Here is a 20,479-nt window from a genome sequence, read left to right on the forward strand (position 1 = left end):
TGCAGGAACAAGGCATCACCACTCCGCCCTCTCACTGTCATCTCAGAGACGCTCACCCTCAGCACCCAGAACACCCAGACACTCTCCAAAGGACATGAGCATGCCGGAGGGGACCTGCGCACATACTGTGGGGGACATAGGCATGCTGGGGTGATGGAAGTGTGGCGGAGGGGCGGGAGGAACTTGCATGCACCTTGGTCTGGGACTGTTGCAGGCAAGCGAGGGTGACATAGTGCTGAGGGGCATTCGCACGCCAATGGGGGAGGAGAGGATGTGCACACCAGAGGCCTGTGGCTTCGCAGATCGACAAAACCCCATGGTGTGGCCAGGAGGACCTCAATCTGGCCCACCATGGTGGCTGTCCCTGTGATCGCACACCTCCTGGGTCTGGAGGTGGGACCTGCACAGCCACTTCTCGGCACTGATGGCCTGCAGGCACTACTTCACCAAGGCTCATCTTGGTGTGCTCACGGCTGCCACCGCTGCTATGTGGGGAGTACAGGCCGTCCTCCACTGGCCCGCCTCCCCTGTCCACAAGCACTGCTCTCCTGCCTGGAGCGACACAGGTGCAATGGAAGTCTGGTGTCCCACCCTGCCACTGCCACGCCTTGCCTCCATGTCCTGCAGACAGGCACGAAGTGACCGGGGTGGGGCGGGGTGAGATGCCTGCCCCTGGCCGCTTGGCGCCTGTGCACACGTGCATGCTGCCTACAGGCCAGCCATCTTTCTTGGGTTAATTTGCATGCTCATCCTGATTGCCTGGTGAGCATAGCAGAGGGGACGGTCAATTTACATGCTTCTCTTTCATTAGTGTAGATATTTCTAAGGATATAGCAAGATCAAAGAGAGAATCTAAGAAAAGCCTCCAGGTTTGAAGCACTTACTATGCTAACTCTGTCATTTTCCTAATTGTCATTATTTTTCTTCAGTTGTGCTAAACCTGGGGTATTTCAAATATGATGATTTCAGCCTTGCATCTTTATTATAAAACTACACCTAAGGAGCCATTGATCACTGATACATCATTTCATAAGGCCTCTGGTTATTGAAATCATAGTATCTCACAGTTAATATCTAAGGAATTGACGAATCACAGCCTGCCTCTAAATTACAGAAGAGAACGGGTTGTCTGATGTATGCACAAAGACACAAATTTAGGTCAAAGGAAACAGGAAGCAATCACTTCAGAAATAGTGCACTAGGACAGAGTCTGATAAGTGGTGTGTTATATTTGTGCCCTTTAGATGTCTCAGGCTTCAGATCAAGTCTCTTTCTGAAAACACAGAGTCCAGATGGTGGAGGAGGGATGCAGCAGGAGAGAATCAGTCTGTGACACTGCAATTTGTCCATCTGGTATAGAGCTCTCATGGCCACCACTTGTCAGGTGGCTTACTAGTTAGTACCAGATCTAGTGATTTGGACCTTCATCCAAGATGGGTCTGAGTCCCTGCTATTCTATGCTCCTATCTAACAGGGGTGATGCATTTGCTGTTGTCATCAGGATCTCCTAAAATCGAGGTTGATGACCATTGACTAAGATGGTAATTCCTTGCTGATGCATGGGCCACTGTTGAAACCAGACTCTCTTCCTAGGAGGGGAGAAATTCTGTCTCAGTTTCAGCAGCCAGCTGACCAGAGCATGTTAATTGTGGACCCGGTAAGATCTTCCCCCCCACTTTTTAAATATTGGTTCATATCCTCACTAATCTGTTTTGCATTTGTTGAGGACCTTTGGTTCCCCTCGGGCTGTTTAATTTCTACTACCATAACTTTGAGTGTGTGTGGTTTTGTCTTTGGTTATCATGCTCTCTCCAAAATGGTGAAAGATGATTTCAACCCAAGGGTGGGTGTAGTTGCCCATCTAAGATGTTTCTAAATAGCATTGACAACTCAGGTTGTAGGCCATAACTACTAAAAGGGGGCTGTGTTGTGCTAAGGCCTACCATGTGTATGCCTTAAAATGGTTTCTAATTGGTGCCAGATATTTGAGACAGATTCATTACAGCTGGACATTTCCCAGTTAACGCAAGGGCAGAAATGATAATGGTTAGCCTCAAATTTTTTAAATCCTATTTCTAGGGCTTTGCCATATCAAGAAAGGGCAAAGTTATGACAAAAGTAAGGGGGATGGGTGAATACAGCCCTTGTGGGCAAAGCTATAAATAAGTACATTTATCCATGCCACATGAAGCCTGCTTGTTTATGATATTCTCTTTCTGGTCATAACAGCAATTAGTACTACCACTAAATCAATGGCTGCATGTCATGCACTTGAGGGCACCTTAGTTTGCTCTAGCAATGACAGCACATCTGAGGCGGCAGCTACAATAAGAGATTCTACTGGGTAGAGCTTGATGTAATTTACAGTCATTCTTAGGATCAATGGGGTTTTTGTAGGGGCCAGATTGGTGATTTGAGTGGGACCTGATAGAGACAACCACGCTGCATGTTTTAGTCTTTTTTTCCCCCCGATACAATTTTAAATTTAATTTTACTCAAACTTCACAAAACCCAGACACACTTATAATTTCAACATGTGAATTTGGGAGGCACACGATCACGTAATCTACAACACACCCCAGTCAAGATACACAAGTTTTCCATCACTAGAAAGTTCTCTCCACTCCTCCATTCCCAAGTCAGGAAATTTTAAATTCTGTGACCAGAACTGGTTTTGGAGTGTTCTAGAACGTCATAAAAATTAAATCATATATTAAGTTGCTTTGGTCCTGTTTCTCTCTATCATCATCATCATCATCATCATCATCATATCTGTGAGACACATCCATGTTCTTACACGTATCAGGAGTCTCTTCTGATTTACTGAGGTATTCCATCGGACAAATATACCCTTTTGTTTATCCATTCGTCTATTGAGTACTGGTTGTTTGTTTCCATTTGGTAGGATAAATTCATGAATAATGCTGCTATGAATATTCATGTGCAAGTCTTAGTGGGCAATTAATTTCCTTGGCCACATGAAGTAGGTGTGAGTTTCACTCTACAAGAAACTATCATTATACACCCTGGCTTTTCTATCCACGACATCTGTTTACACTTCCTTTCCATCACTCAGCCCAACTGCATTTAAATCCTATTTCTAGGGCTTTGCCATATCAAGAAAGGGCAAAGTTATAAGACAATAGTTACAAGAACTTTTAAAAAGTGTGAGAGAATCTAATTCTCTCCTCAAAATTCTTATACAGAGAAGCTTCCACTCTCCTCACCATTCTCCATTTTAATGTCATGTTGACCTATTATGTTCTAGGCTTGAGGAAAAAAGCCACCGAGTGTCTTAAAGTTGCCACAAAATCCACTGATCCTTTCCCTGAGTCTTCTCCAAGAGACCAGGGGACCTTTCAGCCCAGACTCCCTACATCACTGAGCACAGCCTCCCCCAAAGAATGCACCATTGTTCTGTAATAGCTACCCCCTCCCCCTCCCAGTCTCTAGGGGTGCCAAACCTCCAGCCTCTCTCTGCTCTCCTCCTGCTGGAAAAGGTGCTACAGCAGCTTTAGTCTGGCCTGCACTCTCTATGGTCACAGGTTCCCTCGCTCATGGCGCCTGCCTGGGCCAAGGCCCACCTGACAGGGGCTCTCTGGCTGCCTCTCCTCTGGCTACTCCTGTCTCAGGTCAGTTGTTCCCATGCCCTACCAGGATGGCGTTTCACTTCCTCTGAAATTGTGATCCCCAGGAAGGTGTCCCACAGGCTGGGCGGAGCTGGGGTACGAGGCCAGCTCTCCTACAGGATTCACTTCAGTGGCCGAAGACATGTGGTTCACATGAAGGTCAAGAAGAACTTGCTGCCCAGACATTTTCCGGTTATCACCTATAACGACCAAGGTGCCATGCAGGAGGACTACCCCTTTATCCCTCGAGACTGCTACTACTTCAGCTACTTGGAGGGGGTTCCTGGATCCATGGGCACGCTGGACACTTGCTATGGGGGTCTGCGTGGCATGCTGCAGGTGGATGACTCGACTTATGAAATCAAACCAATGGAGGCTTCTTCCAAGTTTGAGCATGTGATGTCTCTGCTTGTGAAAGAACAACCAAGAGAGGACAAAAGTTGTAAGATTGAAAAAGAAGATGCAGATCTAGCATATGAAGAGGCAACATTTGCTGAAACCCCTAGAGCAGCGCCCGTGTATTTATGGTGGCCCCATAGAAGAAATTTAAAACTTCACTACACAGTTAGTAACTCATTATACAGGAGCAGGCCTAATAAGACAGATCTAATTGAGAGAGTGGTGATGCTTAACAGCATATTACACAGCATTTTTCATCAACATCTTCTGGTTGTCAACCTACGTGTTTTGTGCATCTGGGATGATAGAGATCACATAGACGTAACAAGGTATTACTCTGCGTCTAAAGCTGTGGAAAAATTTGGTATGTGGAAAACTTATAATGTGTATCGTACTATTAATCATGATACTACAATACTTCTTACAGGACATAAAATCGGTGGTGAAAATCATTTTGGCTTCCAAAATGGAATATGCAACCCCAACTGGGGGGCAATGTTTGTATATGTAGCAAATGTTCATCTATTTTTAGGTGCCGGTATCGCAGCACATACACTGGGTCATATTTTTGCCATGGAACATGATGTAGCTGGTTGTAAATGTTTTCGAAGAACTTTCTGTGTCATGGCTCCTACGCCAGGTCTTAACGATATGTTCAGCAATTGTTCTTACACGCGTATCCACTTTCGATTACACCGCTATGATGAATGTTTGTCTTACACAATGGATCCATACAATAATTTTCCTTATGTAGCTCCTCGTTGTGGAGACAAGATCATAAATCAGCAGGAAGAATGTGACTGTGGCTCCTTGAAAGACTGTGCTGAAAACAAATGTTGTGAGACCAATTGTGCCCTCTCCCTTGGTAGTGAATGCAGTAGTGGAGAGTGCTGTGTTAACTGTAAGTATGCTAATCCTGGATGGATTTGTAGAGAGAAGGGTGGCATTTGCGATCTACCATAATACTGTGATGGGAAAAAGGCTACTTGTCCAAATGACTTCTATATCCAGGATGGAACCCCGTGTTCACCTTTAGCCGTTTGTGTGAGAGGAAACTGTAGTGACCGTGACATGCAGTGTCAAGCTCTATTTGGCTACAAAGTGAGAGATGCTCCGCAAGTGTGCTATGATACACTGAATGTAAGGGGTGACCGATTTGGAAGCTGTGGGCAGGTCTTCAGCAAGGTGGGAGAAAGACATAAACCATGTGAACAAGATGATGTTCTTTGTGGAATGTTGCACTGTCGTGATGTCCAACAAGTACCTGGTGGAGGTGAGCACACTACATTTCATCAGCTCTTAGCTAAGCAAGAAATATGCTTTGGATACGATGCACACTTTGGGATGGACCTGCCACCACTTGCGTTAGTAATAGATGGTGCAACATGTGGGCCAGGAAGTTACTGTTTTAACCTGAATTGTACTTTTCATCAAGACATGGCCTTTGACTGTGATGTCCAGAAATGCAATTTCAGAGGTGTGTGCAACAATAATAAAAATTGTCACTGTCAGGTGGGGCGGAGTCCACCACTGTGTGAAAACAGCGGACCGGGTGGTAGTATAGACAGTGGCCCTCCACCTGACAAAGAACCATCTGCTCGTGGCAAAATAAGCATGAGTGTAAACCAGGCTCTAGTTGTACTGATGATTCGTTCAGCCCTTCTACTGTGTGCATTCATTGTTGGCTGCATTTCACACTTAAGTACAGATGAGGATGAGGATGAGGATGAAGAGGACTAAAAATTAAACTGGTACAGAAACAGAATCCCCACAACTTTACTAAATGCTAACTGGAACCTACACAATGGGTAAATCACATTGCACTTACTGGGAGAAATGCTCAACCCTCTCTCTGATAATGACATCATCCTACAGCTATTCCAAGGTTGTCATCTTGAAATAAAATGACTTGGAACTTTAAAAAGGTCCAATGTGTTTCAACTCATTTTAACACGTCATATGTGGCCATATTGCTAATATTCCCGTAGATGACAGTAGGAACTCTTAGATCAGCGGTTCTCAACCTGTGGGTCGCAACCCCTTTGGGGGTCGAACGACCCTTTCACAGGGGTCGCCTAAGACCATCGGAAAACACATATAATTACATATTGTTTCTGTGATTAATCACTATGCTTTAATTATGTTCAATTTGTAACAATGAAAATACATCCTGCATATCAGATATTTGCATTATGATTCATAACAGTAGCAAAATTACAGTTATGAAGTAGCAACAAAAATAATTTTTTGGTTGGGGGTCACCACAACATGAGGAACTGTATTAAAAGGTCCCAGCATTAGGAAGGTTGAGAACCACTGTCTTAGATTCACTAGCAAGAGGACCTGTACTTACTTAAGATGTTGGTCCTTGTGTCTTACACATGCACCGGTAGGACACCTTGTGTACTGTAGTGTGCACTTTTGATTATAATGGTTTTCTGTAACTGGTTATGGGCTAAATTTTTGTTATTTGTTTACTTTATTGCTAGTGTAAAGGAAGCATAAGAGGAATGCCTCGTCAGATAGAATGGGAAGATAAAAAACTTCCGTCCATCCATTAATAGGACAAGACTGGACAAACTCAAACTTTAAGTATGTCTATAACCTGTAACCCAGACATTTCTCCTCATGAGTAGTATCTACAAAGAGTGGTATTTAAAATAAGCAATAATCAGTCCAGCACATGCACCAACCAACTGCAAGAGATGTCAGCTGGAAACAAAAAGGGAAAGACCATCCCAGTACATATCTGTTGATTATCAGCTGTGTTTTAGAACAATCTGCCATAAACAGGGTGGACCACATTTCCTGTTGGTTTAGGAGTCTTAATATACTCCTGTATCAAAATATTCCCCTTCAATTTCAAAAGCATCTCAGTTTGGACCAATGTGATCATCCTATCTATAGGCTGATGTAAGAAAATGTTAATTGCAGCATGTTTTGTGATAGTGTGGACTGATAGTAATTTAGGTGTCTATCCTTTGGGGAATCAGTAACTAAAATATAGTTAAAAGTTAGAAGCACTAAATAATCCTATATAATAAAAGGGTATTATGCAAATTGACCGAATGGCGGAACGACCAGTCGCTATGACATGCACTGACCACCAAGGGGCAGATGCTCAATACAGGAACTGTCCCCTGGTGGTCAGTACACTCCCACAGGGGAGCACTGCTCAGCCACAAGCAGGGCTGATAGCTGGCCTGGCGAGCGCAGAGGCTGTGGTGGGAGTCTCTCCTGTCTCCGCCTCTGCAGCAGTCTAAGGCCCGTCAGTCAGACATTCCTCGAGGGCTCCCGGACTGCTAAAAGGCACAGGCTGGGCTGAGGGACCCCTCCCCTCAAGTGCAGGAATGTCATGCACCGGGCCTCTAGTCATATATAAAGTAATGGAAGTTTAAATTTTAATGTTGATATTAATAGCACAATATCTTCTTATAAATTAAAAACCCATTCGCACAAAACAATATTATTTCTTTTAAAAAATGCAGGCATATTTAAGGACATGTGGAGACACATCAGAGTAGGTAACTATTAGGGAAAGATACAGGATGAGGTTAGAAATGAAGGGTAAAAATAAAACGGAAAAAAAAGGATCTTGCATGTACTGATGATGACAATGTGTTATGGAGCTAAAGGATATAATTAATTCAGTTCTCAGCATCTACAATCCAAAAGGGGTTAAGGGAAGTGAGCAAAGAAAACGACTACTAGTAGATTCACTAGAGATAAAAAAAAATAAATTTTAAAATGTGATGTGAACCAAAATATCTCAACTGTAGTCACTAATATGGGGGAGGAGGGTTAAAATGGAGTCAGGAGGCTATTAAGAAAGTGGGGCCTAACAGCCTATGCATATTTGAGCCTCAATTCTCAGAGCTGCTATTAAGTTGTTAAATCTGTTGCTAAAACACAGCTCAAGGCTGAGTCATCAATATCCTGGAACAACTGCGACATGGACACACATGGAGTTTACCACCCTCTTGTAGTTTTTGCCTCCCTTGTTTGCTTTGCCTATTGGAACTAAACAAACCTTATTAACCTGGCCAGTAATTCTTCATTTGCATGAAAGAATTACATTCTGTGATTTCTGCCTTTAAGAACCCTTTCTTTGTTCTTCCCGGGACACAATTTATTTAGGTTGCTACCTGAATCTATGTATCCTGGGCTGCAGCTTCTTCTGCTCATATAAATGCTGTTTACTCTTTACTACGGTCTAAAATTAATTCTGGTTTGCAGTGGCAAGATTAAAATGGGTGGCTTAGTCTCAACTTTAGAAGAGAAGTCTTCAACACAACAAAAGTAAGTATGGTATAAGAATGATACCTCCTCCATAGGACTGGGAGAGAGTGTGCCTAGTTTAAGAGCCTTGGAAATTTAAACAAGAAATGTCTTCTTGTGGACTGCTCCTATTTCCAGGTCTGGACCGTGAGCTTGTTTCTGAATAAGAACAGTAATAGCAGCAGCAACCCCTAATATTTTTGAGCATTAAGTATGTACCAGGTATTCACTATGTACTGCACATATATTATCTCATTTAATCTTCTCAACAAAATTTTACAGGTGAATTTAAAAGGTGAGACATAAAGACATTAGGAAACTTTATAAAAGGTCAGTTAGCTCTTCGCAAAGCCAAGACACTAAGCTTGGATGTTTAATTCCAAAGTCTGAGTTATAAACCATTTTACTATTCTGTATCTTTGCAGAAAATATAAAAAATGGCTTTAGAAAAAAGTCTTTGGGCTGGCTCTGAATAACAAGTGTTGGGATGATTGTTGTAGAACAGTCCCCAAGGGTGATATATTCCAGAGAAAGAATTGGTCATTCTGGAGTTTTGTCACCTTAGTTAGGGCCCCTATTGCCAAACTTTCAGGCCAAAAAAGGAAAAACCTTTCATTTCACTCAGATTCCTGTCTATTAAATCTAAAAGTTATAAAATAAAAGACCAGTGTTTAACAATCTGTTATTCTAGAAATAATAAGTCTGAGCATAATTAAAATGAAACAAAACAGTCCACTAACACCAATGATAAATGCTGCTTGCTGAGTTATGAACACCAGACTGACATACACCTTATTTTCTCCCTATTTACCTACCGGCTTTTTCTATACAAGATAACTTTATAATTTCCCTTAGACATCAATCCAACTCTACTAAATACACAACCCACTGCTTATTTATTTTGTGATAAGATAAACATAAAATAAAACTGTGTGCGACATACAACTCACTGTTTGTTTAGTAGTAAAATATATGTAACATTTTAACCATTTTTAAATGTGTGACATTAATTCAATGGCATTAAGTGCATGCATAATGTTGTTGTGCAGCCATCACTATACATATCCAGAACTTTTTTATCATGCCAAACAAAAATTCTGTACCCATTAAAGAATAACTCCTCACTCCTTCTTCCTCCAACCCCTGAGAACCTCTATTATACTTTCTGTTTCTATGAGTTTGCCTATTCTACATGCCTCAGATAAGTGGAATAATTCAATATTTGTTCTTTTGTCTTGCTTACTTCCCTTTGTACAATGTCTTCCAGGTTCATCTTTGTTGTAACATGAATCAGAATTATTTCATTCCTTTTAAAGACTGGGTAATAATCCACTGTACGTACATACCACATTTTGTTTATCTAGTCATCTGTCAATGTACACTTGATTGTCTCCATACTTCGGCTGGTGTGAATAATGCTGCTGTAACACTGGTGTACACAAATCTGCTCCAGTCCAGGAAGCTGTGAGTCCTCAAACTTTCTTCTATTCTCTAGCTATTAGGAGGTGAATGGGTTTTCTATTTCTGAAAAAAGGCTGATGAAGTTTTGATGGCGATTACATTGAGTCTGCAGATTGCATTGGATAGTATTACTTCCTTGACATAAATCTTCCAATCCATGAATGTGGGATATATTTCTACTTATTTTTGTCTTTAATTTCTTTCAGCCAAATTATATAGTTTTCAAAGTATAAGTTACTGCCTCCTTGGTTGAATTTACTGACAGTATAAGTATTTTATTCTTTTTGATGCTATTGTTAATGGAATTTCTTGCTTAATTTCCTTTTTCATATTATTCATTGTTAAATGTATAGAAACTTAGCTAATTTTTGTTTTGTAGCCTGCAACTTTGCAGAATTTGTTATTAATTCTAATAGATTTTTTTGGTGTAGAATCTTTAGAATTTTGTACATATAAGAAGATTGTGTTGCCGAAACCAGTTTGGCTCAGTGGATAGAGCGTCGGCCTGCAGACTGAAGGGTCCCGGGTTCGATTCCGGTCAAGGGCATGTACCTGGGTTGCGGGCACATCCCCAGTGGGAGATGTGCAGGAGGCGGCTGATCGATGTTTCTCTCTCATCGATGTTTCTAACTCTCTATCTCTCTCCCTTCCTCTCTGTAAAAAAATCAATAAAATATATTTTTTTAAAAAGAGAAGATTGTGTCTTCTGTAGATGCCTTTTATTTCTTTTTCTTCCCTAACTGTTCTGACTAGAATTTCCAATACCATGTTAAATGGAAATGGTGAAAGCAGGCATTCCAGTTTGTTCCTGATCTTAAGAGGAAAAAACTTTTATTCCTACATCATTGAGTATGTTAGCTGTGGATTCTTCATATATGACCTTTGTCATGTTGAGGAAGTTTCCTTCTATTCATAATTTGTTGATTGTTTTTAACATGGAAAGGCGTTGAATTTCCTCAAATACTTTTTCTGTTGAGATAATCATGAGGGGGTTTCCTTCATTCTATTAACATTATGTATTACATTGAATGCTTTTCTTAAATTTCTTTGCATTCTTGGAATAAATCCCACTTTGTCATGGTATGTAATCCTCTTAATATGCTGCTGAATTAAAACAATGTAGCTCTATGATCAGCCTAATTTACTGTATAGCAGCAATTTCTGGATCATGACCACAGGAAGAAGGGCCCAAGTACAATCTAGCAGCTTCACTGAGTTGATGAGATGGGGAATCAAAGTTTGTGGAAGATGAGGTTGCTAGAAATTATAGGGTAAAATTCTGAAAAGGAGGTAGTCAGACAGAAAAAAAAAGGAGTTTTAGGTACCTGCATGTGTCTTTTTACCAAGTACTAGGTCATGCATATGCAGAGTGAAACTCCACAAGGTTGGACACACAAAAACTAGGGAGTTGTATGCTGAATAATTCTCATAGCTCACATAAGTCAGGGAGATCTTCAAGTCCAGAGGTTAAATTACTAGGCATTTTTTGGCCCAAAATTATTATATATTCCCTGGAGAAACTCTCTGATACAAAGATGAAATATGTCACTTGTCATTGTTACCTCTCCCAAAAGACAGTAACAAATACGCATTGACAAATAAAGACAGAAAGAGGGGAAAACCTTTCACCTCAAAGGAACAGAAAGATGGTCCAACAATAAAAGCATGTATTATGCCCTCCTCATCCCAGTGCTTCATCTGACAGGGGCAACAAAGAATATGGCCTACCAAAGACATGTCAGGCAGTACCTGCCAGGATCTATACCGAGGCCTCTTTTTATTGCTCCTAAACTTCTTTTTCAAATATCGAAGTAGGCATTCTTATTCTCTCATTCCAGAATGAGCCCTTGTTCAAGCACTGAATGTAAATGCCTGGCCTCTACTACATCATGTCTCGGTTTGCTTCAGTGCTTTTGAAATGTTTCAATCTCTTCATTTTTGCCTCAAAATACTATCTGTACCCTCTCCACTACCCTCTTTCCAACTTTCTCTTACTCCAACTCTTCTTGCCCAACATACGGTAAACTGCACAATGTATAATCATTGCCATTGCCTGAATATACTTTAGTTTTGTACAAAGGGAAAAATAACATTATCTAATTTGTTTCCAAAATGCTTCTTAAAGGCGTTTAATATTTTCTTTTGTTGTTGTTGTTGTTTGCCTGAAATGATTCATTGCCTCTGATTCTTCAAGGAACACAATATATCTGATGCAGATCCATAGCACTTTCATTATTCTACCTCTTGAAGGTACTTGACACACGCCTATAATTATCCTCTTATTGAACTTCAACATTCTTTTTTTAAAAATATATTTGATTTTTTACAGAGAAGAAGGGAGAGGGATAGAGAGTTAGAAACTTCGGTGAGAGAAACATCAATCAGCTGCCTCCTGCACACTCCCCACTGGGGATGTGCCTGCAACCAAGGTACATGCCCTTGACCGGAATCGAACCTGGGACCCTTCAGCCCGCAGGCCAATGCTCTATCCACTGAGCCAAACTGGTTAGGGCCATTTTTAAATTTTTTATTCTAGCATCCATGATTTCTAATCATAATGTAGTAAACACTAAAAGAGTATTTTTAAAAATAGCTTCTCCTCATTTCTGAGTCTCCTGAGACCAATAGTTTGTTCTGATTCATAATCTAAATATAATTTTTTCTTCAATACATAATTTTCACCTTACTCAAATATAATAATTGGCTACTCTGCTGCCTAGCCACATAATTTCAGAGAGGAAGGGAGAGGGAGAAATAGAAACATCAATGATGAGAGAGAAACACTGATCAGCTTCCTCCTGCTAATTGGGTCGATGCTCAGCCACTGAGCCACACCAGCCAGGCTGATAGTCTTAATCAGAGAGATATCTAGCCTGGGTCAAAAAAGCTTCCTGGAGGTGATGACTCTTGAATTCAGTTTTAACCACTAAATAGAAAGGGGAAGGAATCAAGACGGAGCCTTAAAGAAAGGGTAAGTTTTGCCCTGGCCAGTGTGCTCAGTGGTTAGAGTGTTGGTCTGCACAACAAAGGATTGCAGGTTTGATTCCGGGCCCCACCAGTTGGAGTAGCATGTAGGAGACAGCCAATCTCTGTCTCTCTCTTTCTCTCTCTCTCTCTTGTCTCCCCCCCCCACCCCTTTCACTCTCTAAAAATCAATGGAAAAAATATCCTCCAGTGAGGATTAACAACAACAAAAAAGAAAGGTTAAGTTTCCACAGTAACATGGAGAACTTTTAATCATCCATTCTCTACCAATCTTAACAACCTCATCTCCCTTAACTCTCCTTCTATCCAAGCTGGCTTACTCACTGAGTTCAGAATATGCTTAATTTATTTTCTTTTCTCAATTACTGCTTAGGCCAGCCTTGGGCAAACTACAGCCCGCGGGCCGGATCCTGCCTGTTTGAAATGAATAAAACTAAAAAAAAGACCGTACCCTTTTATGTAATGATGTTTACTTTGAATTTATATTAGTTCACACAAACACTCCATCCATGCTTTTGTTCCAGCCCTCCGGTCCAGTTTAAGAACCCATTGTGGCCCTCGAGTCAAAAAGTTTGCCCACCCCTGGCTTAGGCCATACCCATCCCTGTTCCTCACACAGCCTAAAGTCAATCTACAAAATAAACATAAGTTCTATCTTGTTGTAATTGGTCAATCTGGCCCTTATCAACGACTCCATTCTTTGAACTTTTCCATCACAGGATCAGATGAACACATTCCCCTACATACTTCCTTTGCCCTCCTATTACATTTATGCAGGTCATAATCCTTAACCATCTGGACCTTTGCACAGAGATTTAACTTTTTACATGAGAATGCCAATTATGTAATTTCCATGAGGGCTAGACTTCATGTAATCAAGAGAAAATAGAGCAACGATATAGCATTTCAGTCTCAGATCTATTTGGTACATGAAGGAATAGATCAAAAAACTGTGAGCAACTGTCTCAGGTTAAACAGAAAGTACATGAGAGGTTTGTAGAGGCTTAAATGCCTGGACTTAATGAGTTTTCTTGTTTTTAGGTTCTCACCTTGACATGCCCTGGCTCTATCAACAGCAAACTATAAAAACTTTCCACTGTTGATTGTGTAAGTCATTTAAGATGCCTCAAATCCTTTGGAAATAAGGCATGATATTATAAAATAAAGGTCAGGAGAATGATCAGAGTCAACTCCCTATACATGGCTACTCTACTGGGATGTAGCATATGAAACAGTAGAATCAAGAGATCTGGGTTAAATTCCTGGCTCTTGAAACTCACTGGCTTTAGAACTTGGGCAAATCCTTAATGTGGAATAATCACTTACCCTTAATGTGGATTATTCACTTACCACTCAGTGTTGCTGAGAAAATTAAATGAATTAATACATATATAAAGTAACTAGCACAGTACCAAAAAGATATTTGCTTAACTATTCAGTATTAAAACATTATGCCAACCATTTATCCCTGCAACTCCTTTTAAGAGAGTAGAGAAAGAGAGATCTTTCCCCACTTTTTAAGGATCAGGAGCAACTTGCTAAGCCCATTGAAACTCAGTCCTGAACAAGGAGTCCTAATCCTAATACCCAATGTACAATAGGTTGTCTTTATGACCAATCTCTACCTGTTTCAGTGGGGAGGTTGTTGGGGGGGGGGGCAGGATTAGATTCTGGTCATACTTCTTAGAGTAACAGAGTCTTTCCAACATTAAGAACTCTCAATTTGATAAAGGAAAAAATAGGAGGTTTAAAGACTTAACTAATCAAGCTGGACTCCCATAGACAGAAAACTGATAGTGTGCCATAAAGCATAAAAGGTGAACTCTTCAAACCCTTGAAGACATTTGAGATCGTGACCACTGCCTTTGACAATTCTTCAAGCACCAACTATTAGTCCAAAATGGCAGGAATCATAAAATAAGATGTGAAATGGACCAAAGAATCCTGAACTCTTGGAAGTGGAAAAATGTGCAAAGTCATCTGACCTAAGCCTCTCCTTACACAGCTGAGGAAGTTGGTATAGGAGAGAAGCCAAACTGCACGCCCCGCTTCTTTCTGCCTCCCCAGACACCTCATTGTTTTAATTTTCCTAAGATTTCATTATTTCCTTTAAAGTAACCAAGATCGGACAGAACAGTGCATCTGCCTTGCAAAATGGGCCCAAAACTGGAAATATCCACAACTTTTGCCCCTGACAGAACACTGGCACCAAAAAAAGCAAAGATATATACGTTCTTGCAGTTACCTGATTAAATTATCAAGTTCCTGCAGAGGAAGTTGTACCCAGACAAAGAGTGACAATACTGTCCACAAACAGAAATGCATACTGAGAACTAGAGGCTTTTCATAGTTCTTCTATAGAAAGAAAGATCCCTATGGGGACTACCAAAATCACTGGAAGTTTCCAGTGGTGATAACTGACTTCTTCCTTGTGTATCTGCATGCTGATACAGTGAAAAAAAAAAGCTGAATTAGACTGTGAGACTTTTTAGGAATACCACATACCAGGTAAGGAACTCTGGGAGGTAATAACAGAAATTTGATACCTTTTCTTATTAACTGAACCACCCAAACTTCCAATGACTGTTTTAATATAAGTTCAATCCAAAATTTGTGATGCTACTCTCTTGTCTATCAACTTATATGAGTATGATATGAACCTACTTAAAGAAGCCACCAGGTGAATAAATACATATATAGTATAGAAATTAAACCACTTTTGGGTGAAATATATTAGCTAGATATAATTCTTCTTCTTAATTAGTCCCTTGAAGTTTGTTCTAACTGCAATGATTCAGAAAAAAGATGTTAACATCTGTAAGATCAACACAAAATTTTAGTGAATGTGAGCTAAACATCAAGCAACACTGTTAGGCAAATACCAAAAAAAGGTAAAGTGATACTATATTGAACTTTAAAAATATTTAGTGACTAGAACATGCAAGATAATATCAGAGTTCTGCTCTCCTTTAATAAGGAGATCCTGAAAAATTGTTGGATGCTACAGTCAAAGGACTATGTCAAAGTACGTTAAATTCCTAAGAGACAAGAATAAAACCTCAAACCACATCACAAGAGATCAAAAGTAGGCTACAGCAGGAAGAGACAAAACAGAAGCAGAACAACTAGATGCCTTTAAATATTTACAGGGCAATCAGAAAAGGAACTACCATTGTTTTAATGGACCCTATGAGAAGATCAAGTATCAATGGATGAAAAATATAAAAACAGCCCTGCCACTTTGGCTCACTTTGTTGAGCGTCCCATGCAACAGGAGGTTGCTGGTTTGATTTCCCAGTCAGGGAACATGCCCAGGATTCACGCTCAGTCCCCAGTAGGGGGGCATGCAGGAGGCAGGTGATAGATATTTCTCTCTCTCTCTCTCCCTCTTCCTTCCTCTCTCTAAAGACAATAGAAACATTATTTTTTTAAAAAAACAAAAACAAAAATCAGAAAGACAGATTTTGGTTTAATAATTTTCTGTTAGCTTTAAAGTCAAGAAATATTGAAGGTGAAAGGAGATATTTACATAAAACAGGAAACTAAGAAACTTGGGCATAAGAGCCTTTGATAAAGGTTTAGGAGCTCATATGGTACATGACACTAAACCATGCAGATTAGCCACGAGTTATATTCTGATAAGTAAAGTCACCTTCCAATTTTTTCTAACAAGAAAGAAGGCAAAGTATGAATGATTCTGAAAGCCATATTTTATGAGGAATAATTTATAAATGGTGGTCAGGCTATTACAAAATTCCATGTGAGAAAAGATTATGGACTGTTCTAGGTAGTGGTGATGGGAACAGAAAAGAGTGGAAGGCTCACAGAAACATTTCAGAGATGGAGCTGCTGGTACTTAATGACTTAATTGGAGACTCTTGGAATAACAGTATTTAGTGGGATTTACTGTGTTAATCTCGCCATTCATCTATTAACAATAACAACAGTAATAGCAGATACTTAGTGCTAACCATGTGGTAGGAAATGTCCTAAAGACATTACATAGTTTAATTCATTTCATTCTCATAACCCTATGAAGTGTATTCTATTAGGCACATTTTACAGAGGAGAAACTAAGGCTTACATCAGTCAAATGGGTCAGAGAATAAATATCAAAGAACTAATAGGATATCAGATGCCAGATTTAGACCTACATAATCCCACAGCTAAAGCTCTGAATCCATACACTAGACAGGTGCAAGGGAAAGGCAACAAAATTTGAGGCAGGCAGCATGCAGTATTGGTAACAGCCCAGAGAGTGAAGAGCATCAGGGGGAAGAGGACTGTTGGTAAATGAAGATTTGGGCGGTATCAGAATCAGGGAACCATTATCCATGTCAAGAAAATGGTTGGCACCCCAGAACCATGATGTGCTTGTTTAAACACACACACACACACACACACACACACACACACACGAACCCAAATGATAAAATACCTGCTTTGAATCCAACTTCCAAGAGAAGGGACCTAATAATTAACTTTTTTTTTTTTTAAGTAAAAACCCTGGTTAATTTTGAGGCAGAACCAGGTTTGGGAACTTTTGTAATAGATCGCTAAGGTCTCTTTCTGCTTTAAAATTCAAGTTGACACCAAGTGACTTTCCCAGAAGCGAAAGGAGGAAGGGAGCGATACTAGCACCAAGAAAACGGCTGTGCATTTTAGTCTACACCGTTTGTACTTCCATGTTTACTAACGTCTCTCATAGGAACAGGTATAGACCAGGCAATGGGAGGAGGGGTGTGTTGTTCACTGTGTGCTGGTTAAAAAGCAGGCTTTCTCCCAGGATTTTCTGGTACCATTAGCAGAAAGAAACCTGTCCTGACTACAATAGGTAATCCAACTCAAAAAAAAAAAAAAAATGAGACGGATTCCTCAGGTCCTTGTCCGGCTAACGATGGATGCCAAAATATTCTTCTACTACATGCTCAAAAGCGTGGCAGGAAACCGCTAGATTGGGGGCTGCCAGCTCTGAGTCCAAAAATATCTGGCTCAGAAGAAGAGGTGTCTGCTTTGCAATCACACTTAAAGGACCCTGCTCCCAAAGATGCCCAATTCCGCACGTACCTGAGGGTCCTCGGGTAAGATTGATCTCTTCCTCAGTGACCAAACAATCCACTCTTCCGTTCATATTTTACTGCCTGTCTGGTTTCCTACCTGGTCAACTAGTACTCGTACAGGTGAAGGTGAATCAATCTCAGCGGGGCGCCTAAACACACCGCACTTTCGGTTTCTGCGGCCCCTGGACCGGAAGCGGAAGCGGGGAGCGCGGGGATTGTAAGGAATGCTGGGAATCGTAGTTCTGGTGGCGGAGGCTTTGCGATCCCTAGGCACGCAAGTGAACCTGGAGCAAGTTACTGTTGCGGGTGGGGGATGGAAGGAAAGCAAAGGTGAGAGACATAAATAAAGTCAGAGTGTGGAGGAAAAATTAAAAGGAAGATATCCTGCAACTTCTAGGAAATCTCCACCAATGGAGCAAAAAAAAAACAACAACAACAAAAAACTCTATTATTCTGTGAGCACCATACCAGACTGAGCTGGGCGTCTCACACAATTCGCTCATATGATTGCAAAGACAGACAGAAACTTCACTCTTTTATGTAGCCAGGCAGATACAGTGCATGACCTGCACGTTTTCACGGAAGAGGACTTAACAGCACCGTTTGCTATACACCCTTTGGTAAGTCCCCTTTTTGGTGGCCATCTGTGTTAGTTAATTGCCATAATCAAGAGTAAAAATTACGGTTGCTTCCCGTCCGCTTGGAGGCTCCGCTTCCCCGCTGGGCTCTCCAGGTCCCTGTCGGGCCGCGGAAGGGGGCGGGGGGGGGGGGCGTCCTCGAGCGGTCCTCCGTGCGTCCGCGTGTCCGCCCGAGCGCGTTCCTGCCTCCGCTGCCCGCGGCTCGGCGCGCACCCCGCGACACCGAGGCCGAGGGGGGCAGGGGGCTGCCAGCCATGACCCCCCTCGGAGCCGGCGTGAGGGGGTCGAGATGCGGTGACCTGCCAGCCCTGCGGTGGCCTCCCTCCTGCAGTTGCCCCCTCTGCCCACGACCCAGGGGGCCCGCCCCTGGCACCACCACCGGCCACCGTGTCGACCTCGTTGCTGCGGCGCCATGTTTAAAACATCGTCCACAACTACTCGGAGGCCGAGCTCAAGGTCCTCGAGGCCACGAGCAACGACCCTGGGGCCCGTCCAGCTCGCTCATGTCTGAGATCGCCGACCTCACCTACAACGCCATCGGAGATCCTGAGCATGATCTGGAAGCGGCTCAGCGACCACGGCAAGAACTGGCGGCACGTCTACAAGGCCATGACGCTGATGGGGCACCCCATCAAGACGGGCTCGGAGCAGTGCCAGGAGAACATGTACGCTGTGCAGACGCTCAAGGACTTGCAGTACGTGGGCCTGGACGGCAAGGACCAGGGCGTCAACGTGCGAGAGAGGAGGCCAAGCAGCTGGTGGCCCTACAGCGCGACGAGGACCGGCTGCAGGAGGAGCGAGCCCACGTGCTCAAGACCAAGGAGAAGCTGGCGCAGACTCTCATGGCCTCCTCAGCAGCAGTGGGTTGGCAGGGAGGGGGGTGGGGGGCGCCCAAGGCCGAGCAGGTGTGGCTGCAGAGCAGCGGGGAGGAGGAGCTGCAGCTGCAGCTGGCCTTGGCCATGTGCAAGGAGGAGGCGGACCAGCCCCCGTCCTGCGGCCTGAGGATGATGTCCAGCTCCAGCTGGCCCTTAGTTTGAGCCCAGAGGAGCACGATAAGGAGGAGCGGATTCACCATGGGGATGACCTGAGGCTGCAGATGGCCATAGAGGAGAGCAAGCGGGAGGCCGGGGGTCAGGAGTCATCCCTCATGGATCTCACTGATGTCTTTACAGCCCCGGCTCTTCTGACGGCCTCGGACCCCTAGGGTGCGGTGGGGGGGGGGGGGCAGCACCCATGGCCACTACCATCCCCACAGCCACCCCTGCCTCAGAGCCTTGGGTGGGACCTCCTGTTCCTCCAGCTGCTGACTCCTGGGGTGGTCCGGCCCCTACCCCGGCCTCTGGGGACCCCTGGAGGCCTGCTGCCCCTGCGGGGGCCCCGGCTGACCCTTAGGGTGGGACCCAGGCCCCTGCAGCTGGAGAGGGGCCCACCCCTGACCCGTGGGGGAGCTCAGACAGTGGGGCCCTGGTCGGTGGACCCCCAGCTGCTGATCCCTGGGATCCAGCCCCAGCCTTCTCAGACCCCTGGGCGGGGGAGGGGCGTTACCTGCCAAGCCCAGCACCAACGGCACTGCAGGAGCTGTGCCCACTGTGGTCCCGGACTCTGCCCACAAGCTGTTCATCGGGGGCTTACCCAACTACCTGAACGATGACCAGGTGAAAGAGCTGCTGACATGGTTCGGGCCTCTCAAGGCCTTCAACCTGGTCAAGGACAGCGCCACCGGGCTCTCCAAGGGCTGCGCCTTCTGTGAGTATGTGGTCATCAACGTCACGGATCAGGCCATGGTGGGGCTGAACGGGATGCAGCTGGGGGACAAGAAACTGCTGGTCCAGAGGGCGGGTGTGGGAGCCAAGAATGCCACGCCGAGCACCATCCACCAGTCCCCCGTGACCCTGCAAGTGCCGGGCCTGCTGAGCTCCCAGGTGCAGGTGGGCGGCCACCGCACGAAGGTCCTGTGCCTCCTGAACACGGTGCTGCCCGAGGAGCTGCTGGACGATGGGGAGTACGAGGAGATCGTGGAGGACGTGCG

General features: G+C 43.3%; 1 long non-coding RNA gene and 1 pseudogene across 1 annotated transcript; one reads left to right on the top strand and one right to left on the bottom strand.

The window, feature by feature from the left end:
* Window positions 1-2,036: 2,036 nt before the first annotated feature.
* On the bottom strand, window positions 2,037-18,000 carry LOC111824490. The gene is made up of 2 exons (XR_002827574.1): window positions 17,820-18,000; window positions 2,037-4,034 (listed from the first exon to the last, which is right to left on the bottom strand). It is a non-coding gene; the product is annotated as an uncharacterized LOC111824490 (long non-coding RNA).
* Window positions 18,001-18,315: 315 nt separating this feature from the next.
* On the top strand, window positions 18,316-20,465 carry LOC102417381 (annotated as a pseudogene).
* The last annotated feature ends 14 nt before the right edge of the window (window positions 20,466-20,479 follow it).

Source organism: Myotis lucifugus, unplaced genomic scaffold (assembly GCF_000147115.1).
Source record: "Myotis lucifugus unplaced genomic scaffold, Myoluc2.0 scaffold_1776, whole genome shotgun sequence".
NCBI lineage: Eukaryota > Metazoa > Chordata > Mammalia > Chiroptera > Vespertilionidae > Myotis > Myotis lucifugus.